Source organism: Aotus nancymaae, unplaced genomic scaffold (assembly GCF_030222135.1).
Source record: "Aotus nancymaae isolate 86718 unplaced genomic scaffold, 86718_ANA_hifiasm-v0.15.2.pri h1tg000094l, whole genome shotgun sequence".
NCBI lineage: Eukaryota > Metazoa > Chordata > Mammalia > Primates > Aotidae > Aotus > Aotus nancymaae.
In genome coordinates, this window is record NW_026988509.1 from 25,376 (window position 1) to 51,412 (window position 26,037).

A 26,037-nucleotide genomic window follows, 5' to 3' on the forward strand; every position below is an offset into this window, starting at 1 on the left:
AGGGCTCTGGCCGCCTGCCGCCGCCCATTCCCGGCGCGCAGCTGGAAGTCCCGAGTTCGGGCCCCGCCTTAGCCGCCCCCTCCATCGCCCCGCCCCACTCCACCGCGCCTGCGCCCCGCTCCACCGCGCCTGCGCCCCGCTCCACCGCGACTGCGCCCCGCTCCACCGCGCCTGCGCCCCGCTCCAACGCCCCGCTCCAACGCCCCGCCCCGCTCCACCGCGCCTGCGCCCCGCTCCACCGCCCCGCCCCGCTCCACCGCGCCTGCGCCCCGCTCCCCGGCGCCGGCGTAGCGGGCGCCGAGGCTGCAGTTGCAGTCTGTCGGGCGCAGTGCGCGGGTTCGCTGGCGTCTGGGGAGCCGGCGGTGTTCGCGGCGAGGGAGTGGGGTCGGGGAGGCGCCTTCTGGCTCGGGCTGGGGCCGGCGAAAGCCCGAACGAGCGACGGCGGCAACCGTGGGCCTTTGGACGGCGGCCTCAGTGGCCAGCAGGTAAGGTCCGCGCGGGGCGAGCATGGGTCGTGCGGGCCCGTGAGGGGGTGCGGGTTGCGAGCGGGCCAGGGGTGCGGCGGCCTGGTCGGGGGCGCAGGTGAGCGCGGCCCGCGCGGGGCCCGGCAGAGCATTTTCTTTCCGGCGGCGTCCGCACCGCGGCCACTGCCGGCCGGGCCGTGGCGGGGACCCGGGTGGGGCGGGCCTGGGCTTCGGAGCGGGCGCGCGCTCCTTTTTCGCCGGCCCGTACTCCTCCGTCGCCGCATCTCCGCCGCCCCCCGCCAACATGGCCGCCACCCTCCTGTCCCCACTTCCCTGGCCGCTGTCTCCATTGCCCTGCAGACTTCCCATTCCTCCTTCCTAACCCAGCTTCCCTGAGTGTGACCCTTTGCCTGCCCAGGCTGGGATGTCCTTGAGATCCACTCTCTTGTTTGACTCAGAGAATGGCTCTGGGAAGCCGTAAACCATCCAGTGGGAAGAACCTGTGCCTGCATCCTCATGGTGGCCCTTTTGAGGCTGTGCCCACCCTGTTTGGTCTCTCCCCAGGTGCTTTGAGAGGCTGGCTGCACACGGCTCTTTTTTGACCTTTTGCTGGACCGTGTTGCTTTGCCCGTTTCCCTCATCCTTCAGGTTTCAGTTCGAGTACCAGGTTCTCAGGAAGGCACCTCCCTGCCCTGTCGCCGCGTTCTCTAGCATCTGCCCTTCCTCCAGAACTGTCTACTGCCAATGACCAGCCAGCCATCTGGACGTCCACTGGGGCAGTGATTCTCCGCCCTCAGCTGGAGCCCAGGAGGCACAAGGGGCTGGCTCTGTGTTGTTTGCCAGGTGCCTGTACACAGGGCGGACACCCCTGTCCTAAAGTGGAGGGCTCTTTTGTCTTGCAGGGTGAACCCTCACCAGCACGCTTTTACTGAGCAGGTGCGGTGGCTGGTGCATTGCGATGCCCATGGTGACCAAGGCTTCAAAGGGCTCAGAGTCTAGTAGGGTGGAGTAGTGAGCGGGAACAGAATCCTGTGTGAGGAGTGCTTTATCAGAGGTATTTACAGGCTCCTTGGGGGCACAGAGGAGGGACAGGCAATTCTCTGGAGGTGGGTGGGGCAGGGAGTGGGGACGTTGTCAGGATGACATTGTCAGGATGATGAGGAACTCAAGGACTGTGTTCTGATCATTTGTTTATGAATCTCTCTGCTCCCCTGGGCTGACTGTCCCTACTAGGATGCAGTGCACTGCTGTCTCTTGGGCATCCTGAGTCTCAGCAAAGGGCCTAGAGTCCAGTAGGTGCACAGGGAATGTAAGTTGTATGACAGTCCAGACGAATTTGTGACCTGGCTCATTGATCTGTTCTGTTCTTCCCTGGCAAATCCATGTAAAATGGCTCCAGCTGTTATTTCCAAAGTTTTTTCGAGAGCAGTTGGAGGTGATGAGTCCTCCACCCTAAGGCCAAACCCAGCCCTACCCTGGGGCTGACTCCCATCCGGGCACTGAGCTCAGCCCTCCCGTCGGACTTGCCCCATCCAGAGAGGTGGCAATATGACAGAATCTTCCAGAAGCTCCCAAAGCGGGAAGAGGCGCCCAGGCCAAATTTCATCTGAATAATTTCTGGTTGGTGGTGGTTATCAGATGGGAAGCAGCCTTTCGCTGCCTCTAAATTCTGCTCCCCTGTCACAAGACAACTCCTTTCTCAGCTGCTTCCACGTGGAATTTACGCGTGGATTTTAACTGAAATCCTTCCTGTTTTCTAACTCTGTGGCTGGGAAGAAGGTCTGGCCCCCTCCCAGATGTTTCTCCACTGTCTGGCTTGTCAGGATTTGAGGTTTTTGCATGCCAGGGACGTCTGGGTTGTGTTAGTTGATTGTGCTGGTGGATTTTGATTTATAAAACTCCCTGAGTACTGTAGCCAAACTCATAAATCCAAGTATTTGTTTTACAGTAACTGTGATCTGGAATTTTATGTTAAGTTGTGGGGTTGTTCTCTGTCGGTTTATTCAGATGGATGTAATGCTGCTCTCTGGGTGCTCACGGTCTGCGTTGGCATGGCGGGGGGAGGAGGCGAGGACAAGTGGCAACTTCTGATTCCATGTCCTCGAAGCCGGGGAAGGGGCAGTGCTGTGCTTCACTGAGTCTGCGTGAGTATCGGCAATCCTGGGACCCTAGTAGGCCTGAAGTGTTAAGACATGTGAGGAGCTCTGTTCCAGAGGATGGGGTCGAAGCCTGGCCTTTGCGGGACTCGGCCAGGTGTGCCCTGGCCTAGGGTGAGCGTGGATGGGCAGGCTCCCCTATCACCCTCGCCCCTCCAGCCGGCTCACTGTGGCTAGCATGGGTCAGATGCCTGCTGTGTTAGGTGCTGGGCACCCACACACACATGGACATCTGTCACCAGGCTGCTGGGCCAGTGAGGAACAGACAAGTCCTGGACAGTCACAGGCATGTGTGTGGGGGGACTGGGGTTCTCGGGAGGGTGCTCCTGGTTTACACGGCGATGAGTGGTCCCACTGCCGGGGTCTGCTTACAGAGTCCAGTGGGGGCTTGTTTCCTTCAAAAAACATATTTGAAGTAGACAAGTACTAACAGGATTTCCTGAGTTAGACATCAGATGTTTTTGAGGGATTGGTACCATCTTCTTTCTTTCCTTTCATTTTGCAATGTTCTATAATATGATCCCTTTGAATATCTGATGGAAATGCAGAGATGGTCTCCTTTGCACCCGTGCCTTGTGTTGGAGGATATCTTAAATGGGGAGCAGGTTGACAACAAGGTAGAGACAAGAAGGTACGTCCCCTACATAGATGATGTAAGTAATTATGTTAAGGATGGGAGCTGGCACCTGGGGCAGAGCAGCAGGCCGGGCCCCAGTGGGTCTCACTGTCTCTGGGCTTGATTCTCTGGACTGTGAAGTGGTCAGTGAAGCCTGGCCGGCCCTGCTCACAAGCTGTTAGGAGGAACGTGTGAGTCAAGGGATGTAAAAGGACTCTGTCAGCCCTTGAGTGCTTCACCAATACTACTCATTGCCACAGCTGATTCAGTGTCCTGTTTGTGAAGATTAAGGCCACCTCTATTGGTTGATTGATTGGTCTTTGAGTGACTCAAAGGTTAAGGCTGTGGTCTCCAGAGCCATACAGATGAGAGTTCAGACCTCAGCTCCACTCCTGCTCTGTGCCTCAGTTTCCTTGTCTGCCGCATGAGGACAATAACTGAAACTCATCAAGGGTTGTGTGAGGATCACATTCATGCCTGAGCACGTGAACCGTGCTCATACGTTAAGAACCCCTTGAGGGGGTTAGCAAGTATTACTATTGATTGATTGATTGATTGTCTTTCTTGTAGAGATGGGATCTTGATGTTGCCCAGGCTGTTTTCCAGCTCATAACCTCAAATGATCCTGCCAGCTTCCCCTCCCAAAGTGCTAGGATTACAGACGTCGACCACTGTGCCCGGCCCCAGTGATGATTTTTTGAGAAAAGAAAAGCGTTAATGTGGATAGAATGAGAGAGAAAGAATAAAACTGAATACTGGGGATAAAAACTTGAAGAGTTTTAGGAGCGGTCATCTTGAAGGGCAGCTCAGTGTTCTTGGGCAGATGTGATGTGGGGAGGTGAGGATCTGTGGAGAGAGTGAGAACAGCAAATAGATAAGAGCATGGAGACGGCCGCCCTGTGACATCGGACGGGGGACCCCGTGGACATCGAGTGCTGCCGGTGCAGAGCAGGCACACAGCAAGGGCTGCCCTGGCTGGAATGGGAGCATCTTGGGCCTTGTCCCCATCCCTGAGCAGGTGTCCAACAGAGTGTGGTCTGGGGGCTTTAACCTCCCTCTTGGGAGGCACCTGGCTGAGGAAGTGGTGCTGTGGGAAAGCAGGCTGGGCGTAGCAAGAACCTTGGGGTCTCTGCACTGCCAGTCAACCTGCCACAAAGGCCTGTGCAAGTACTGGAGTTTGTGAGTGACCATCTTGGTTGACTGATTCTTGATTGATTGATTATTGATTGGTTAATGCTCTCAACAATTCATTTTTCTAGCGCTTTTTGGGTGCTTACCTCCCTAAGGCTGTGTGACCCAGCTCCCTGTCACTTTCTTACCCATTTGCTGCCATTTTTCTTCTTGTCCCTTCAGTTTTCTTGACCCGATACAGAACGTGAGTGTTGACCCCTCCCTCTGCCTTCAGGCTCCTGCTCCACTTTCCTGGCATTACTTCCTGGTCCTCGGGTAATCTGATCGAATCCAGGTTTCCTACTGATTTCCCTTTCCTCTTGCTCTGCAGTGTAGATTCATGAACGTTTTCTGTGTTCCCAGTCGTATCCAGTTCCAGACCAGTTTCTGTAGGTACCCAGGACATATTTATAGGCTTACAAAATGTTTCCGTTGTGGATGTTAATGAATACCTGCGGAATTAATGAGGGAATAAAGGGTAGAAGTATTTAGTGTGGTGAGTTTTAACTGGTGGTTAGCTTTGCTTCTTTACAGACATCTGGTTTGTTGGAGGTGGTGAAGGTCCCCTCGGGTGAGCTCTTCCCCTGCCCCTCCCTGACAAGACTTATCTGAGACTTGCCCCGTGGGTGGCTTTCACTGGTGAAGATTGGTAATGACACGTTTTCTGTAGGTTTCTTTTGTCAAGAGTGAGACTGCAGGGTGCTGCGGCTGTGGCCATGGTGAGATGAGTGTAATTTGAAGAGGGGCTTGTGGAGACCATCCAGGAAGACAGCTCAGCAGGGCTTCTGTTGCAAGGTTGAGGATTCTTGTCTTCAGGTGACATTGGCCAGGCTCCAGTAGGACCCATAGAATTGGCACACCCCATGACATTGTGAAGGAAAAAGAGCCTGTGTAACTGTACCAGGCTAAATTGGTATAGAACACATGAACTATATATATTTTTTTCTTTTAGATAGAGTTTTGCTCTTGTTGCCCAGGTTGGAGTGCAGTGGTGTGGTCTTGGCTCACTACAACCTCCACCTCCCGGGTTCAAGTGATTCTCCTGCTTCAGCCTCCCGAGTAGCTGGGATTACAGGTGTGTGCCACCACGCCTGGCTAATTTTTGTATTATTAGTAGAGACAGGGTTTCCCCATGTTGGCCAGGCTGGTCGCAAACTCCTGACCTCAGGTGATCCACCCGCCTGGGCCTCCCAAAATGCTGAGATTACAGGTGTGAGCCACTGCTCCTGGCACACATGAGCTAGATTTTTATTTGTGTATGTCTGTGTATCTTCACAGGAAATTTTTGCTCTTGTCAGCGTATTAGAAGGAGGACGGACCTTGCCCATTTCCTTCCATGCTGCCACATGTGTAGATGGGGCATTAGCAGGGTGGGGGGTGCTGCTTACTGAGTTGGAGCGGGGCATAGTCACTGGGAGTGTAGACGAGGCAGAGGCAGGATGTGGGGACGCTGCTGCTCACTGAGTTGAGATAGGGTCCTGGTAGTCACTGCAAGTGTAGACGAGGTAGAGGCTGGATGTGAGGATGCTGCTCATGGAGTTGAGATGGGGTCCTGGCAGGCACTGCAAGTGTAGATGGGAGCCTATCAGAGTCTGGCATGGACTGCTGTACAGGAGGCTGTAGCCCTGGATAGTTGCACCGTATTTCTGCTCCTCGGTGCTGCAATTTTAACAATTTGTATGTTAGAGTAGTTAATCTCCAGGATCTTCTCTTTCTCAAAACACTACATAGAAATCTACATGGGAGATTCTGGGGAAATCATCTCCCAAAATAGATGATTTCATAGTGTCCTCTACTTATAATTAACATATGTCGTATACATTTGCGTTTCGAACCCTTTGTGTACATGCTACCTAGAGACAACAAGGTATGTGCCTTACATAGATTATGTAAGTAACCATGCATCACAGTGATGTGACATTTTGGTAGACGTATCCTTTCTTTGGCTTATTTCTGGGGAAGCAGCAGAGCATGGTGGAAGTGAGGTGGATGGTGAAGACAACCTGCCGGCGTTTCTGCTCTGCCTCTTTCTGCTTAGAGTCATTGTGAGGAATAGCAGGGTAAATACACATGAAACACAGAGAACACTGAGGAGCTCAAGAAAGTGTTCAGTGGTGTCACTAATGACAACGCTGATGTGATGGTGATGAGGGTGACAGTGGTGACACTGACAATGATGATGTTGTAACCGACGGTGATGGTGGTAACAACGATGATGGGGACGACGATGATGATGATGGCGCAGTGATGCTATGTCAGTGATGATGGTGTTGATGGGGTTGGTGATGACGGTATGATGGTGAAGATGGTGATGGCTGTGATCATGATCGTGATGGTGTAATTGATAGTGATGATGGTAACAATATGATGGTGATGGTGTGGTTGATGGTGACAGTGGCACTGGTGATTATGGTGATAGGGATGATGGTGATGGTGATGATGTTGAGGAATGGTGACAGTGGTGGTGATGATGGTGATGACGGTGATGTGACTGGTGATGGTGACAGTGATGGTGTAGTCGATGGTGAGGGTAACAGTGGCAGTGGTAATGGTTGTGACAAAGATGTTGATTGTGGTGATACTGATGTTGGTGATAGATGGAGAAGAGTTAGGGGCATATTCTGTGATGCAGGCCAGTATTTTTACCCTTCCTTTTCTGCTTATTCTTGGACCTTCAGGCCCCTGACTTTTCACATTTTAACCTCCTATTTAAATGCAAATTTCATATGTGGCTAAGTTGGAAGAAGACGTTTCATGTTTTAAAAACTGTTATGTTAACATGTAAGGGCCCTGCTATCTCTACTGTTGGAACTTGAAGTAAGGGAAAGAAAAGCTAGAAATGACATGGAACAATGGGCTTAAGTGTCCAGTTACGGTTTTTCTTATACTGCTGAAAACCTTGCTGGTGTGCCCGTACCATCAGTTAGGACTCTGAGGTAGCCTGTTCTCACTACATGTCACTGAATTCCCTTGGGTGGCCTAACATGGTTCAGTTGCCACTGATATCCCAAACTGGCTGTATTTCACAGAGGAGAGAGGAAGGCACTGGTAAGTGTGAGTCTTGGCATTCGGGTATCGAGTAGATTGAGCCCCAAGAGTTACAAGTTTTGTGGGACTTGGTCCCTGGAGGAAGGTAGATGCAGGGAGGATCCAGAGTCAGACCATGCAGAAATGCTCCCTTTGTGAGAGATGGTTTTCCTGGATCTAATGGTGGAATCAGTGAGACTAGCATGGAATGAGTGGGATAGGATGGCACAGAATAAAGAAGCGCCACACAAGAGAGACAGCTGCAGGGAAGAGCCCAAAGGAGATGAGAGTTGAGAAAGGAAGCAAGGAGAAAGCTGAGAAGGGAGACCAGAGGGAAAATGGGATGAAGGGAGTTTTGTAAGAAGATTTGGTAATGGGCTATTCCACTCAATTAACCCAACATTATTAAGCACCTGCTGGGAGAGAAAGATGAAAGTGTCGTGTCCTGTCTCTCAGTCCATCACAGTCAGCAATACACTAAGTGATTGCAGATGAAGGTTTGGAAATAGGAGGGCAAGTTGGTAGGTGTGTGTTTTTTAGCACTTGCTTTGAGCCAGGTGCAGTATTAGGATTCCAGAGAGCATGATAGTTTTTTAAGACTAACAAGGCAACAATGGGGTCACGGGGCCAAGGAGTGAAGGTGGGCATTGGGCAGGCCCTGTCTGGCGGTCCCCCCCTGTGGGTTGGTCACTCCCCTCCTGCCTTGTGGAGCTTGTTACTGGGACACAGAGAGGCTGGCAAACTTGACAGTAGATGTGAGGAGAAGCACAGGGTGACTCACAGGCTTGTTGATAACTTGGTCAATATGTGTAGAGTGTTGTATAAAAGATTCTGACAACCCTGTAAGACAGTGGCCTGGATTCCCAAGGCTCGTGGAGACGTTGTGAAGAATAGCAGTTCCAAGACAACATATAAAAATGTTGGGCGTTTGCAAGCCAGACAGCTCTGGGCTATAACTGCTGCAGCGGGAGCCAGGATTCTTAAACATGAGTCTGGAAACCTTGTCTGACAGGGGAACTGATGTGCAGTTTGCAGATCGTCAGCTGTGGAGCGGAGTGTTCAGGCAAAGCCACCAGAAGGGGCCTGCCACACACCTGCTCAGACGCCGGAGAGTAAGCGGGGCAGGAGAAGGGACAGGCTCCTCACAGGGAGATGCTCTTGGTGGAGCCTGCTTGCATGGAATGTTACCGACTCTCTCACTTGAGATTTTTCAGCTTTTCAGTTTTGCAAGTTGTTGGATGAAAAGTGATGTCTCCTTTTTATTGTGTTTTTCATTCATCTGGTGATTGCATGAGGTTGAACATCTAAAAAGATACACAAAAGCTGCCTGTAGCATTTCTGTTTACTTAACAAAGTAGCCTTTCAAATCCTTTGCTCATTGCTTATTTTACAGTTAGATTATTTTAGGGCGTGGCAAAGGTAGCTTATGCTTGTAATCCCAGCACTTTGGGAGGCTGAGGCGGGAGAATGGATTGAAGCCAGGAGTTAGGGACCAGCCTGGGCAATAAAGCAAGACCCCATCTCTGCAAAAAATTTAAAAATTGACCTACACAGTGGCATGTGCCAGTGGTCCCAGCTACTCTAGAGGCTGAGGCAGGAGGATTGCTTGAGCCTGGGAATTCGAGGCTGCAGTGAGCTATGATCATGCCACTACACTCCAGCCTGGGTGACAGAGTGAGACCTCATCTGTAAATAAATAAACAACTAAAATTTAAAAAATGTAAAAATCAAGTGTTTTAATTTCTATGAATTCACTGTATGATGTATACTAAATCTTATCTGTGATATTGGGCAGAACTTTTGCCAATTTCTAATGACTTTCGTCCTCAGAACAGGTTAGTTTCTTATCTTTCCACTTTGCACATTGCAGACATTCTAGTCAGTTGCTTGTCTAAGTTTGTTTGTGCCCTGTTTGTCATGCAGAAGTTGTGATGTTTGGTTCGTTCAGATCTACCCATCTTTTCATTGAGTTCCCGTTCTTGCTCCTTGTTTTAGAACGCCTGCCCTTCTCCAAGACCACAAAGATGTTCTCTGACATTTTATTCTAATATTCGTTTCTGCTTTTCCGATTCCGAATTCAGTTCTGTGATTGATGCATCTAAAATTCATGTTATTTCTGCCATTATTATTATTTTCATGGGATAACCGGTTTTCCCAGTTTTATTGTCTGGCTCCTCCTTTCTGGTCTGCATTGCCCTGTCTCTCTCCAGTGTTGGTTCTCTCTTACGGATGAGGCCACCGCATGTGTCTGTCTTTCCCAAAGTTTACCACATACAATACAGAGTGCTGTGTGTCTGTCAGCCTTGCCTTTTATAAGAACTTTCCCATGTGAAATAGCTTGACATTATAATTTTTCAATAGCTATCTAATATTTTATTTGTAGAAGTATATATAATTTTATCTTTTTATTGCTTAGGTAAGATTTTTTTTTCACGGCAGAGAGGAATCTTGGCTATCACCCTGTTCTACTCCTAAGTACAAAAGGGGAAATGGGTGTCAGAGGGAACATGACTGGCACGGATACTTGGTGAGAGGATGGGGTGAGCATCGTCCTTTCAGCTCCTCTGCTCCATGGACACCGGATCCTGGTCCTGGTGTAGCTGGTGTAGTTGTTTGCTTTAGTGGCCTCATGCATGTGGAGCCCCAGTTCTTGCACCAGGCAGAGTGCCTTTGCACACCAGCTCTCTGGGTGTTCCAGTCCAGCTCTAGCAGGTGGGCTCTGCCCACGTAGAGCCAGGCTGGCAGCTGATGTCACTACTTGACCTGCTCTGCCACTCAGGGCAGGCAGCTTCCGCTCTGTGCTTCAGTTTGCTGTTCGTACAATGGAGCGAGAATGTGCCTTTCTCTCTGGTCCCTGTGGGAACGGGTGGAATAAGCCATGCAAAGCATATGGAGCTGCGTGGGAGGCACCATGGCAGCCAGTCACGGGGCTGCACAGATGGAGCCTCTTTCAGCCAGCAGGGCATGGGTCTTCTGCTGGGGGCAGGTGTGGTGGCTGGTGGGCTCCGGGCAGTGCACCTGGGCCCTGGTTCAGCAGCCCAAGTTCTCCAGGTTCCTCCTGTGGGTCCAGCTCCGTGCTCAGAGGGGCAGGGTCCAGAGGCTGAGGCATATTCCTTCTCTTGCTTCATTCATAGGAGTGGGGAGGCCTTCGCCAGAAGCCCCTGAGAGAGTTCGCTTACCTTTCTGTTGGTCAAAATTGAGTCCTTACCCCTTTCTGAGAGCCTCAGGCAAGGAGAATGAACGGGGTTGCCCTCGCACTGCGTGTCTCAGGCACCCATTGCGGGGCTGCTGGAAGACCCTAAAGGGTTCCTGTCAGTGTGATTTATATTCATCACCATTTACCCTGTTAGATAAGGGAAACTGATGAATGTTTAAAATATTTAAGCCAGCTAAAGGCAACAGTAATGAACTCATTATATGTTAAAGTGAACATATGCTTAATAAAAAAATGACTGTACGTGTCAAAACAACAAAATGAGAGGAGGGGCATTCTTCTTGTGATCCTGTTATGCAGCCTTAATCAATAGGCTGACTCCTCCTGTGGACTCCTCCTGCATGCAGTCTTTCTGCATAATGCTTGGTTTGAAGTGTTGAAGACTATCTAGCCCCATAAACATACCTACTTGGAAAAGGAAGCATTTTAATAGGCTTTTCAGGCCATCGTGAATATTACATTTTGATTCTACACTAAAACTCAAGTGACAGTTGCTTAAAGTTCAGTTTCACCGTGGAATCTGAAACTGTATGGGTAGAGTTTTTCCTACTCTGTTTTATTAAAATCCACTGACCTGTCTTGCACTCTGAGTGCATCTTTTACCCAGTGTGGAACACCACACACTGGCCATTTGGAAATTATTGGTCCACTGACAATGATGCAGAACTTCTACATGTTGACATGTTTGTTATACAGTCTCAGGAAAATCCCCACATTTGTTAATATGATCATTGATTTTAACAGAAATGTCCTGGGGTTGTTAGGCTCTGGTGATGGGTACAAGTCTTTTTTTTTTTTTTTTTTTTGAGACAGAATCTCACTCTGTCACCCAGGCTGGAGTGCAGTGGCATGATCTTGGCTCACTGCAATCTCTGCCTCTTGGGTTCAGGCAATTCTTGTGCCTCAGTCTCCTGAGTCGCTGGGATTACAGACATGCACCACTATGCCCAGCTAATTTTTTGAATTTTTAATAGTGACGGGATTTCACCATGTTGGCCAGGCTGGTCTCAAACTCCTGACCTCGGGTGATCTGCCCTTCTCAGCCTCCTAAAGTGTTGGTATTACAGGCGTAAGCCACCATGCCAGGCCTGGGTACAAGTCTTCTAAAATTCTGATTTTCACTTGAAATCTCAAATTTTGACATTGGTTTATGACTACAGACTCATTAAATTTTTGAGAAAATGACAAGCACTTGAGTCTGAATAACTACATTTTGTCTGCTAGGAGTTCTTTCAAATAAAAATGACCTTCCCTGAGAAGGCGGCTGCTTAGCTGCCAGCTCAAACAGGTGGTATTCCAAAAAGGAGGCAAGTCTGTGTGGCTGAGGGTCAAAGTGAATGCATACATTTTGTCTTTTGGGCCTGTGTGCTTTGGAGATGGATTTTGGTGAGAAGTTCCTCGGCTGTTTTGGAGTCTCCTTTGTGGCCAGCACCTTCACAGCCCGGAGTCCCTCATTACCTCATCAGGTAATGGGGTCTCCACAGCACATGGGCCTGCTGGCTATGGGCTTCTGAAAGCAGACCTGGAACAGGTCAGGATTGGCACACGGTTGCTCAGCACATGAATCCTCAGTCTCATCCGTAAACCGCAGTCTCACATTGATAAAACAGGCAAAGACAGGCAGCTTCTTTCCGGGGTGTGGTGGAAATTTGGTAATGCCCTTGCAGTCAAGCTTTTAGGCATTGAGTGCGTCAGCTGCTTGTCACTCCTGTTAGTGCTGCTATTGTGAGATCCCGGTCATGTACAACAGAGACGCCGTCCCTTGATGAGCTTGCAGCCCATCAGGAGAGGTGGACACAGGGAGATCACCATGATGTGACAAGCTATGATGATCCACTGTGATGACCCATCCTGATGGGTCAGTGGCACAGAAGGGTGTGGAGAATTCAGGCACAGAGGCAGCTGAGCTGGGCCCAGGAGGTGGGTGCAGGATGGCGTGAATGAGGAGCTGGGGTTGGCATGGGCAGGGTTAGGGCAGGCAGGGGGCCATCTTCTGTATGTGGCAGGATAGGAAGCTGAGCCTGGGCACTGTCTGATTCTTTTTTTTTGTAATATGTCAGAAAGGCAGGGAGAGTACAACTGGCTGAAAACGCTGAACTTGCACAGACGGGCTGGAGTCCTACCTTCACAGACCATGGCTGCCTGCTTGGCTGAGTCACTCTTACAGTTTCTCCCTGAGAGGTGCTTATGAGGAGCAAGTACAGTAACATACAGGGAAGTATCTCATACACTGCCTGGTGCAGTGCTGACCACAGCTGGACCACGGACAGGTTGACAGTGGACTTGCTACTCTGAGGATCACCCATGCTGCTGGCAGTTGAGTGTAAAGTCCTAGTGCAAACATTTGTAAAACTCTGAGGGTTACTTGCTTACATACCAGAAACAATGGCTCTGCCTCTCAGGATTGTAGTCTTGGCTCATGGGCAGTTGATATGATTTCACTATGGTTATTGAATATAATGATTTTTCTCTACAATGCCGATAGCTGTCTGGTGGCCAAGTAGGATTTATCATACCAGTGCTGCCCTTGCACTGACCAGGGCCCTTTTTTGTGTTTAGTTGGCACGTTATATTCCTGTTGCATGACAAATGACCCCCAAAGTTAGTGCCTTAGCGTAACAGTAGGCATTTGTTTTCTCTCACTGTGTCACTGGATCAGGAATTTGGGACATAGGTGACTGGGCAGTTCTGGCTCAGGGTTTCTGGAGAGGCTGCATCATCTGAAGGCTGGCTGGGGTTGGAGACCAGCTTCTGAGGTGGCACACTTCTGGCTGTTGGTGGAAAGCCTCAGTTCCTCTCCATGGGGGCCTCTCCACAGGGCTGCTTGAGTGTCCTCACACCATGGCGTCTGGCTGTCCTCAGAATGAGTGATCCTGGAGACCAGGGCAGAAGCACGATGCCTTATGGCCACAAAAGTCACACACTGTCCCTTCTGCCAGGTTGTATTGTCACACAGCCCAGCTAATTCACTGTGGGAGGGGGCTGCGCACAGGCATGGTCCTCTGACATGCTGCTAGACATGTGTGGGCAGAATTCTTCCCCTGACTCTCTCTTAGCCAGAGGCCAAAGGCCTGCCCACCGCCCTTTTCTTTATCTCAGTCTTTCTTGCTGGCCTCTGCCGGGGATGGTGTCTGTCTGGACTTTCAATCCTGTGTGGAAGCCCCTTGTGGCGAGTCTCTCTTGATTTGAAAATCATTGATCACTTTTGTGTGTTTTGCCCATTAGAAGGTGTAGGATAAATACATGTTTTTGTGAATAATCTCACAAACCTCAGAGCTATAGAAAGACAGTTCAGCAGTTCAAAAGAATAGATCATACATAGATTAACAACGTAACTGTAACTGGAGTTCGAATAAAAGCCAGGAAGTGGTCAAGTGACCTTATCTGTTTTATCTTCATTCAACCCTACACAAACGTTTTTGACTTTGGTAGGTCATAGAAAACAGAGTGCAGGATGGGGAGTGAGACATTGGTTGAATTCACAGGGCCTTGACACACAGAGCCGGGATGTGCAGTCCCTCTCGCTGACTTCTGAGGCCTTAGTCTCTGGTCCCACACACTTCTGCATGTGGATGTTGCTTTCCAGTTTCAAAGCAGGGTGCCTCGAAGGATTCCTTTTGACCCATGATACCTCTGTGGGAGGAAACAAGAGACCCAGCTAGAGGTGCAGAGCCTGGATTGGCGTCCCCAGTCACTGTTCCCCCAATCCAGGTCTCTTTCCTCCTCCCACAGCTGTCCTTGTGGGCTGGCAAACATGGGGGAAAAGAGGGAATGTTCTGGACCTTTCCTTGGAGCTGGCACAGGAGACCGTGCTGGGACTGTTCGGTGCTGTGGCTTCATTTCTTTCTCCCTGTCCTGCAAGGCCTGCCTGCAGCATGCTGGTGTTGGTGGGGAGGTTTATGCCTCCTCATCACAGCTGCAGCCTCTGGGCGAGAGGGCCTGTGAAATCCACATTGATTCCAGCTCTGCGTGGCATTGTTAGGGCCCCCGAAGGGACACAGGACTCATCCATTCACACAATGGCCCCTGTGGAAGGATTCTCCTGTAGGAATTTAGACATGAATTTATTCTGACAGTCAATTCTCAGGTTGTCCGGAAGTGGAAGCAGTTCCGAAATCATATGCACGACTTTCTCACAAATTTAAAGGCTCCAATCCTGTCTTTCATGGATACTTTAAATTCTTATTCTTAAGGGGCATTTTCCAGTTTCTTTTCTTTTTTTAGGGATCAGCTGTAATTTCTGGGCACACAGGAATGCTTTCTGCTGCTGAAGTTCACTATTCTTCTTTAGGAATCCAGTTTGGCTGGATGCACATACCACTTGAAAAACCAATCTGCTCATGATCCTGCTCCCGAGACATTCCCCCCTGAGATATTCCCACCCGAGACATTCCCACCCGAGACATTCCCACCTGAGCCGTCCGAACTGTTGCTAACAGGCAGCAGTTGTAACTCAGCTCTTGCACACCACGTCCTCACTGCCTTCTGTCCACACTGCCATGCGTCATAAGTAACAATCTCCCTCGTGCCAGAGAGAGGCCACCCATGGGGATCTTCAAGCCAGAGACTGAAGGATTGAGAGGGTTTGGAAATGTAAGAATCCTTGCCAGAGAGACTGCTCCACACACATTCTTTCTCTCTCTCTTTTTTTTTCCAGCCTGCAAGTTTTCCTGCCACAAGAAATGTGAAGCCAAGGTAAGCATTCCGTTGCCTTCCTGTGGGACTCTTTATAGCTGAGTTGGCCTTCATTGAATGATATGTGTTTGCGGGGGGAGGTGCCGCTTTGGACTTCGGCCACGGAAAGAAAACTCTTGAGGAAAGCCGGGGCTGGTAGCTGCTTTTCGATACGGTGTATACTTTTCATCTCAAGAATAAATCAAAGAACTTTGAAATCCATGGTTTCAATTATAGAAAATAAGTCTTAAGAATTTGATTTCAGATAAGAATTAAATAATTTGTCCCCTGGCTACATCAACAGCTCTTTTTCAGTGGTACCGGTCCCTGGTTTCTCACTGCCTTGTCTTACTGCCTCTCAGGGCGGAGACGGCAGGAGTGGGGAGGTCCAGGGCATTCTCCTGGCCTGGGGACTTTTCTGGCCTCATTTTGGAAATGCTTGTGAGTAGATGGATTGGAGTTTTCAGGTGCCGGGGAAACCTGGGAACCCTGGAGTAAGGTTTAGTGATGCTGAGTTTTTTTTTTTTTTTAATTGAACTTTAGGTTCTGGGGTACATGTGCTGATCATGCAGGATTGTTGCATAGGTACATAGTTGGCAAGGTGGTTTACATCCTCCATCCCCCCGTCACCTGTAACTGGCATTTCTCTCCCCATGTTATCCCTCCCAGCCTCTCTGATGCTGAGTTTGTGAGTCCCTGGAGAGGTCAAATAGCCTGATGGCCTCCATGACCGAAGGAGGCTTGGCTATGTCCTTTTAGGTTTATGGTTTCAGTGAGTGGGGAAGTGAGGTGGCCTGGAAGTGCCATGTGGGAAGTGACAGACACCCCAAGGAAGAAGCACATGGTTTTCTACCTTGTCTTGGTGCCTGCACCTTCAGATCTCCTGGGGATGGTGGCTGTACCCATAGAATCCCCAGTCGTGATTTGGGTCTGCAGTGGGGGCTGCAGTGTTTTGCCCCATCTACTGTTCGGCCTTGCCTATGGGGGCTCTGTAGGTGTTCTGACAGGTTGTCTGCATGGCTGTAGGTCCAGGGAGGAGGAGTTTTAGAGTCTTGGGATTTTGCTACTGTTACAGACCTCATGGGTCAGCGTTTTGATCATTTCCAGCCCTGCCTTGGGCTCTGCTGTGCTGGAAGCGGACTTCACGTTACCATGAGCTCACTGCACGTGAGTGTTTTCCATGTGAGGACTAGGGGGGCTGGTTTCCTCGACTCTCCCCATCTCAGGGATATACAAACACACACGTGCATAAATACACAGGCATGCATACACAGAAACACGCACACATGCATATGTGTGCACACAAATACATGCTCATACACACACACAAACACACACACACACACAAAGTTAAAGAACTAGACTAGTACAGTTCTATTTCTTTTTTCCCAAGAGACTTTTCTTTGTAAAGTCTTCATTATGGAGAATGCTGAGCACGTGCAGGAGCAGAGAGGCTGGCACAGGGGCCCTGCTGCCCCCTTCCTCAACTCCAGACCAGCGGCCTCTGTGACCTGGCCACACCTCTTTGCTGGCTGCCTCTGCCAGATGTCATGCGGGGTGCACTTCTCCGGCCTCCTGAAGCCGGAGCGTTTCTGCTCTTGCTTCCTGGCCTGCTCTGGAGAGGGCTTCCCCTTTTCCAGAGGAGGTAGGCGTTTCTTGTTCACACACTCCTAGGCGTAGCTGATTTCCGACTGTGTATTTGAGGTTTTTTTGTGCACAGGTAGGCTCCTTTCCTGAGGTGCTGTGCCCCTTTAGTGGTGTGGGAGCGGTGCTCCTGAACGCGGTGGTGAGTGGGGAAGATGGCCCCTCTAGGGGAGTATTTCAGACCCGGAGCGGTTCCCCCTCCCCGAGGAGGACTGGAATATGTCCCTCGCCCCTGTTGTGTGGTGGCTGTTGTCCGCGTGGCTTGCACCTTGTGTGGGCTCCGGGGTAGGAGGAGGAGGTGGTGGGCTGCTTGTCTTGACTATGTTGTGGGCCCAGCCACTTTTGAGCCGTAGCTGCAGAGATGAGCCTGCTGTTGTTCCTTCCATGTCTTAAATGGGGCCTGTCGCTGGCTGCTCAAGGGATTTGAATTCTTTGGTTTGAAGTGTATTCCAAAAGCCTTACGTATCACTGAATATGGAATTTCTAACGGCAGCAATTGGCAGTTTGCTGAGGGATGGATAAGCTCTTATTCCTATCAGATCACCGTGCAGAGAAATATATCCATGTTCATTTTTTTTTTGATAATTCAGCTTTGAACCGCAGGAGAGAAAGCCCCTGGCAATAACAAGGCACCTTCTTATTCCAAAAATCATGCTGGCGTTGTTGGGGATATGAGGGCCACAGCTCCTCAGCAGCTCCTGCAGGGTACGCGGCCAGGGGAGCGGCTCGGTCTTCCAGGAACTGAATGTGGCTGTGGCTTCTCCCACGTTATTGCACTCGGGTTTTGAGTCTTTGATTACCGTGTTTACATATATCGCCCAATGGGCTCCTTAGACACTGTGCTCAGATTGCTCGGGAGTTCGAAGCCTTGGTTCAACACATAGGGTTGGGTCTCACGCCAGACCTGAGACTGGGTGATAGCGTGTGCTGTGTTAAACCCCCCGACGGTGCTCCCCTCTGTGTGGGAGCACTTGTTCCCGTGTCCACAGGCTCTGCACATGCCCTGCAGCATGTGGCTGGTGTGTGTGGTGCTAAAGGTCACAGCCGTTGATCTGCTGCTGTCAGTGACATGGTTACGGGCTCCTCCGGTCCAGGCCCTCGGAGCTCCTTCTGTGGCACTGAAGATGTAGAGGAACCATCCTGCAGAAATGGGGACTGAGACAGCAGCTGGGGGCTCAGGCAGGGAAGCAGAGCCATTGTTGGAACGTTTTGAGAAACTCCAAAAGAGTGCTGTTACTCTCTTCCTGAGCCGTTAGACAGTGTGTCCTCTCAGGCCAGGCCATGAAGCTCAGTGGGTGGATGGAGGTAGAGACCTGGGCTTGGATCCCAGCAGGGCTTTTGCTCTCCCGAAGCCGTTCTAGTCCCCCTTGCTATGGTCGTGATGTTTATGTCTTCCCCCAAATTCCCGTGTTGAAACCTGACCCCCAAGGTGATGGTAGTTGGGAGTAGAAGCCCTTGGGGAGGTGATCAGGTAATGAGGTGGATACCCATAAACGGGATTAGTGCCTTTATGAAAGGGACCCCAGAGAGATCCCTTATGCCTTCTGCCATGTGCATACATGGTAAGAAGGCATCCTCTATGAACCCTGAAAAGGGCCCACACCAGACACTGAATCTGCTGGTGCCTTGATCTTGGTTCTAGAATTCCCAGCTCTAGAACCATGAGAAATGCATTTCTATTGTTTATAACCTTCCCGGTATTTTGTTATAGCAGCCTACGTGGACTTAGATAGGCCCTGAGCCTTACTTTCTTCCTGCATAAAAAACGTGGATAATAGTTTTCTTTCTTTTTGTTCTTGTTGCTCGGGCTGGAGTGCAATGGTGTGATCTTGGCTCACTGCAACCTCCGCCTCCCAGGTTCAAGCGATTCTCCTGCCTCAGCCTCCCAAGTAGCTGGCATTACAGGCATGTGCCACCATGCCTGGCTAATTTTTTATTTTTGGTAGAGACGGGATTTCTCCATGTTGATCAGGCTGGTCTCGAACTCCCTACCTCAGATGATCTGTCCGCCTCAGCTTCCCAAAGTGCTGGGATTACAGGCATGAGCCACCAAGCCCAGCCAATAGTTTTCCATAATAAACAGAAAAATGACTTTCTTTTAGCTGTTGGTAATGATAATACTTATTATATAAGTTTTACGGAAGTCAAACAATTTACGTACAGTTACTTGAAAGTTTGGGATTTCAAATATTTTGCTTCCTGGAATGTTGTGCTTATTCATTTGAGCCACATGAGCTGTGTGGGATTCATGACTTGCTTCTTTCTCGGCTATCACTTGACTTAATGGCAAGAGTGAAAAAGGAAGTAGGAGAAATGAAGCCGTTTTAGGAAAGCAGATGTGGGTGAGGGGAGAAGGGGGAGGAAAGGGTGGCAGGTAGGGTCCCCCTAAAGGAAATGAAGGCGAGGTTCTTTGGAGCTTGGGCGAGCAGGTGGAGGCGTGGTAATACCATCCCTGAAACCTGCAAACGTTGCATCTGGTGAGATGCCCCTTCTGCCTCTGCCCACTTGCCGGCATGTCTGCTCCTTAAGAGTTGCACTTTGTGTAGGGTATCGAGTGTCATCTTGAATCACCAGAGTTGGAATGGACCTTCAGATAATGTTTTTGTAAACTTAAGATCCCACATAGGGAACACACACAAGAGTTAGCAAGGGAAACATGCATGGGAGTAATGTTGAGGAGACGCCCTGCAGGGGGTCCCGATGCGCAGTGCCTCCTTTAATCCAGGAAAAACACAGAACCTCCTGCCATCTGGGCTCCCATGCTCTCAGACGCCCTGGCTCATTCATCAGCTTTCACAGCCTGGCTGCGAAGATCCGGCTCGCCGTTCCTGTCTCTGGGCACATCTCAGTTTGCACCATTCTTGGATATAAAGTACAGGAGTGCTGGTGCTGCCTGCCCTTCTTGAGTCTGTAGAAGGGGAATGCAGCAAAAGGAGCGAGGTCCCAGGCTCTCTCCAGCCTCTTGGCTCCTGCAGACGGCCTTTTTTTCCCCTGTCCTGGTGCTCCATCTGGGCAGGCGCCAAGCCAGGAGCCTTCCCTCACTCTCCAGCTTGCCGCTTGAGGGAGAGATCTGTGTGACAGGCTTGCTGCTCTTTTTAAGCCGAGACTACAGGAGGTCCCGGGAAAGTCATTGGAACCCACCGCTGCTCTCCTCGTCCGCTACCCTGGGGGCCTTTGCTGGCCTCTCCTGGCCTCTCCCGTCGGGGATCCCCATGTCCTGGCTGCAGTTGATGCAGGAACCCTGTCACTTCTACCAGACAGGCCTAGGGTAAAGACTTGGTCCTCTGCCATGGTAAACACGGGACCTAAAGTTTATGACTTCTTCAGAAACTGTCTCTAGACATTCATGCTGGGTATCTACAGACGCTCAGTGGCCTGACTAATAAGTGCTAACCATTAACTTCCATCTGGCAGTTAACCTTCATTTCAGACCACTTCTCTTCTCTGCGTAAGAGCCGCTGCTGCCGTGCAGTGGGATACAGGCCTGCTGGGTCCCAGGGACTGACCTGTCCAGCTCCCTCTCCCCATTGTCTGATGAAAAACCTTGAGACCCGGGGAGGTGAAATAACTTACCTATTGTCTTATAGGTTCTGAGGCCCAGAATTCCTCGGTGTTGTATTTCAAACTCTGATTTTTGCTGTTCCCCGTGTTCTTTTTGGTGCTTTCCCATCTTCACTTATCAGAAATGGAGCTGAGGTTCTCATGGGTGACTCTAGCTCACCTTGCTCGTATGCCTACGGAACGTACTGTGCCTCTTGGGAACTGCAGCTCCAGGACCAGCTTCTCTAAAACATGAGTTAAGCGGGATATAAAACATATCCCGCTTGACTTGGGGTTCACTTCTCCTGGGCTGCGTCTCCGTTTCTCTCTCATGAAGGATGCCTGAGAATTCTCTGACTCCCTCATGGCTCAGGTCTCTTCTTCCCCCTGCAGGCTCTGCTCATCCTTCGTTTGTGGCATTTGTCTGAGACTCCCAGCCCTCCCAAGGGACACTGAGCAGGGGCAGTATCTCTCCCCAATTCTCACAGCTCTTTGCAACCCTGCAGGAACCTCAGCTGTCACAGCTGTGTGCTTCTGTGTTGGACCTCCTCACCCATACACAAGGAGGGAGGCTGTGGGAGATGCGGCTTTGCTGACCGTGAGCCCTCGGTTACTGCATTCTCTGGGCCTGTCTCATCTCCCTGTCCAGACCTTACCCTGTCTATGGCCCCAGAGCTTCCACTCTCCAGTGTCCCACCAGCCAGCTGCGCTCTGCTCAGGGCAGGGGCCTGTCTTTCCTGCCAGTGGGATGGCCTTGGAGGCAGGGCCTGGAGGTTGAAAACTCGTCCCCGCCTTCAGCAGGGTTGGTGCTCTCTGGGCTCTTGGTGAAGGGACGGAATCCGGTGAAGCTCATTGCTACAGCATTTAAGGTTGGGGTGTCTGCTTTGACTTCCCAAAAGGTGTAAGTGGTGGGCTCTTTTCATATGGTCTTTCGCTAGGAACGAATGATCTGAATTTGTTAGTAAAAAAGACTAATAAATTTCTATTTATTTATTTATTTATTTACTTATTTATTTTTAGACAGCGTCTCCCTCTGTCACCCAGGCTGGAATACAGTGGTGCAATCTTGGCTCACTGCAACTTCCACCTCCCGCGTTCAAGTGATTTTCCTGCTTCAGCCTCCCAAGTAGCTGGGATTATAGGCATGTGACACCACACTTGGCTAATTTTTTTTTTTGTATTTTTAGTAGAGACGGGGCTTCTCCATGTTGGCCAGGCTGGTCTCGAACTCCTGGCCTCAGGTTACCCGTCCGCCTCGGCCTCCTAAAGTGCTGGGATTACAGGTGTGAGCCACTGTGCCCTGCCCATGTCAGTTTTTAACATGAGTGTGCATGTAGTTGTTAGTATGTTCTTTTATTACCTGTTTAGTGACTACAGGATCTGTGGTTCTATGTTCTCTTTCAGTGCTGGCATTCTTAATTTGAATCTCCTCTATTATTTTAGCATCAGCAGATTGTGAAGTTTACTGATTGTATTAAAAGAACAATTTTAAGCTGCGTGCTGACCATCGTAAAGGACTGAGCCTTTCTTCATTCTTTCCCATGGCTCTGATGCACGGTTTCCAGATACCAGTTAGGAAAGAAGTTCCTGAGATGATGGAACTTGTGCTAGTCCCATAGGGCTGCTAGGACAAAGTGACCATAGACTTGGGGGAGCATATTAAAGACAGAAATGCATTAGTCACAGTCTGGGGGCTGGAAGTCCAAGGTTAGGGTCCCAGTGTGGTGAGGTTCTGGTGAGGGCTCTCTTCCTGGCTTGCAGATGGCTGCCTTCTCACTGTGTCCTCGTGTCAGGGAGAAAGAGCTCTGGGGTCTCTGCTTCTTACCAGGGCCCTAATCCCAACATTAGGTCCCCACTCTCATGATCTCCTCTAACCCTGAAGAACTCCCAAAGGCCCCATCTCGAAATACCATCATCTATCCTGGATTAGGGCTTCAGCACAGGAATTGGGCGGGAGAGGGGAACGAACGTTCAGTCTGTCAGAGCCCCCCAGTCGCCCCTATTGTCCCCGTTTAGGGGCAGATTTTAGGCCTCAGGTGGGACACAGAGGTGGAGGAAGCACACGTTCTGCCTCCTGGGAGTGGTTCAACCAAAACAAGGACAGGGACGTGGGGCAGACAACATCCAGTGGGGTAACCAGCAGGAGTCCCGAGGTGTCACTAAGCCGAGGTGTCACTTTCATCTTTAGGTGAGGAAGTTGACTGAGCACCCACACACAGCAGAGTACAGACCACGTTCCCTTCAAACACAGCTCACTTACCATTCCTCAACCCTGCAAAGGGGAGGTGCTACCTCGTCTCCTGAGGATGGTCCTGGAGGTAGAGGAGTCACGGGAGCTGCGCACATCACCCACCAGTGACTCTTCACTCCCCACATTTTCCCCGATGGGCTGATGTGCGCTGAGCTGGGGATGCCTTGCCAAGATAAACTCTTCTTCCCAAAGGCCACAGAGGGCAGGCCTCTGACACTGCCCACATGGAGCAGAAGTGATGGGGCTGAGGGGCATCCATCCAGCTGACTGGTGTATTCTGGGGGAGGATGGGGCCGGAGAGGACCCAAACATGGCTCCCTTTGTCACTTGGCAGAGGGGCCAGACCACCGTGTGCCAGACAGCTGTGCCTCACCAGCTTCTGCTGCCGGGCCAGCCCCTGGCACCATGACCACAGCTCTGCATACAGGCAGTGCTGGGACCAGTGCTCTGGCAGTCACCATGGTCCTGAGCCAACAAGGGCCCTGGGGAGGAATCGGAAGTCAGACAGCGAAGAAGGTATTGGCCAGAAGGGAACCGGGGCGGGTGCCAGGTCCTGTCTGTGCTGGGATCTGAGATTCTGAGAGGTGGATTAGGGGTAAGGGGGTAGAGGTCAGCCACATGGGGTGAGGGGAGTTCAGCAGAGATGAGGAGGACCGGACAATGTGGGAAAGAGCAGAGCATCCTCCCCAGCCTCAGTCCCTCTCCTGATGCAGTCGTCGTCTCACTCTTAGACTCCAGAAGTCTCCCTTCAGCCAACACCTGGCCCCCGAATCCCAGGGCACTTCCCAGACAGCCAGTGCCACATCTCAGGCAACCCCTGCTCTGCCCTTGAGGTCTGTGCCTGGCAGAAGGGCGGCTGACCCTCGGCCCCTCTCGGCCTGGGTCCCAGCTCTCCCTGGCCCTGGGACCAGCAGACATAGCCACCCTGCGCCTGGCAGACTGGCCATGCTTGTACCCGTTTGTGATGGTGGATTGGGAGGGAACTGTTTGAGATACCAGTGTAAATCTGTGTCTGCATCAATTCCACACAAGAGTTGAATTATCATATGGGAAGGGAATCATAGCTGTGGGGGGCTCCATGCAGCACCCCGAGGGCCCCTGAGGCCAGTCCCTGTGGCCACGGCAAGGAGCATCTGCTTCCGCCAGTTGGACAAGATTCTTTCCTGCCCAGAAACCGGCAGAAGGACTTTCTCTGCTCCCCACCCACCGTCGTATCCCAGACACACCCGTGTGGATGGATGCCTTGACATCTCCCCCCAGCCCAGGGCCTGAGCTCTTCCTGATGAGGGTTAAGCAGGAGCGGCCGCCTCTCCCCGTGTCCATGTTGCGGGCAGTTGCCTTCTCCTCAGCTCCCATGGGGCAGAACAAGAGCCAGCCAGCTCTCAACATCCCAGGATTTTCCAGGGATGCTGATAACTAAAGCAGGCGGGGCCTTGTGAGTGGGTGGTGGGAGGGATCAGGGTTTCCTCAGCATCTGTCAGTCCCTGGAGCATCTGAAGGGGCAGCCTACACCTGGAGGAACGAGTGGGGCTGGCCCCCATGGGTCCCCAGTGCCTGGCATCTCCCGGTCCCTCTGCTCTCCCAGACCCCCTCCACTGAGCAGCACAGCCCTGAGGACAGAGACAGCAGCCCAGAGAGCGTTCCCAACACCACTATATTTATTCCTATTTACATATGAGACCCCCTAGGCATTGCTCCCACCCCCTCCCCCTCCCCCCAGGCCCTCCCTTCTGGTTCAGCCACCCTCTCCTTCCCCTCCCTCCCTCCCCCACCCTTCCCTATCAAGCTAAGGCCCAGCAAATCCGCACTGGGGGAGAAACTTTTATCTGCTTTGGGGCATCAGATGTCAGAGCCCCACCTCGGAGACTGGCACCAGAGAGCCTGCCGTGTCCCCCTACTGGCTGCAAGCCCGCTTCTTCTTCTTCTTCCTGGAGACCACGGGGTCACCCTTTCTCTTTTGAGGCCGCGAGGGGCCAGCCAGCCCCCAAGCCAGGGATTGCGCCCCAGAGACTCTGAGCCCAGGCCCTAGGTGGGGCGTCTGTTGAGCAGAGGATGGGCCTCCGAAGAGAGCTCGCTCCTGGGACTCGGTGGTGGGAGCCGCTGCTGGGCTGAGGCCTCCTCTCTGAGCAGAGGGAGACTGACGAGCTCCCTGGGGACCCTGTCCTTCTGGGCTGAGGTGGCCTTGGGTGGCAGGCAGGGAAGCCTGAGGCAGCTGGGCTTCCTGTCAAAGACAGAGGGTGTGGCTGTGCCGGGCATCCCGTTGGGCCTCACTCCAGTTTGCATCCTGACTCCCCTCCCTGGCTCCTCTCCATCCCGCTCCATCTGAACCTGCACCTCCCCACCTCGGAGTGGCTCCCCAAGAAGCCGAGCATGCCCCGCAGGGTGGGGTAGACAATCAGGTGGGGCTTGTGTGCCGGGTCCCTCCTGCCCCCGGGGTACCTGGGTTCCCCTCCCTCCCTGCTCTACCTGGGCAAGGGTGAGTCCTTCCTCCTGCTCCAGCTCCTGGCTTAGGGCCAAGAGATCCATCTGTGGATCTGGGGAAAGCAGTTCTTCCAGGAATCGGGGGTGAATGATGTCCTCCACCTGGAAACAGAAGGAAGACGGTGAGAGCTACCTGGGCAGGGAGTAACGTGGAGCCAAGGACACCTGGAGGAGATGCAGAAAGCAGCGAGCGCCCTGTCCCCACCCTTCTGGAGCTGTCTCATAGCATGGCGACCACCAGCTCCACACACAGACCACAGACCTGGTAGCATACACACATGCAGACAGAGACACACAAACAGACCCACATATGACACAGGAAAAGACACAGACACAAGTAACGTCCACACTCCACACTCACACCCACGCAGACACACAAAGAAACACAGTAAGAAATGACAGGCACAAACATACAGCAGAGCTTAATTCCAAGGACCTGCGAGTGACCCCCTTACCCACCCCGGAATCCTGCAGACCCCAGCACTTCAGGCCAGCCCACCTTGCTGAGGAAGTCTTCCTGTGAGCACAGCTTTTCAATGTAGCTCAGGAGGCCTGGGTCTTCCCACTGTGCCTCGAGCTCCCCCGTGGCCCCAGCGGGAGGCTCCAGCAGCTCCTCCATGATCTCCATATACTCCTGTACCAGTTCAGGGGGGATCTCCTCGGGGGCCTTGGTGTTCACTGGCCGCCGGGGCGGTAGTAGGTTGGTCTTGGTCTCTGCTGGCCGCTGGGGCCTGGGTGGCGGCAGGCAGGCAGGTGGGGCCTTGGGGCCGGCCTTCCTCGGAAGGTACACTGAGGCAGGG

General features: G+C 51.7%; 1 long non-coding RNA gene across 2 annotated transcripts in view; it reads left to right on the forward strand.

Annotated features, from left to right (window-relative positions):
• The first annotated feature begins 412 nt into the window (after nt 1-412).
• Nucleotides 413-26,037, forward strand: part of LOC135271852 (uncharacterized) — a 75,665-nt gene continuing 50,040 nt past the window's right edge. The window contains exons 1-2 of one of the 2 annotated variants that reach the window (XR_010339985.1): nt 413-485; nt 15,305-15,342. This is a non-coding gene — a long non-coding RNA (uncharacterized LOC135271852). Of the gene's footprint in view, nt 486-2,530; nt 2,609-15,304; nt 15,343-26,037 lie in introns of those variants that run through there. The other variant, XR_010339984.1, reaches the window with a different exon arrangement.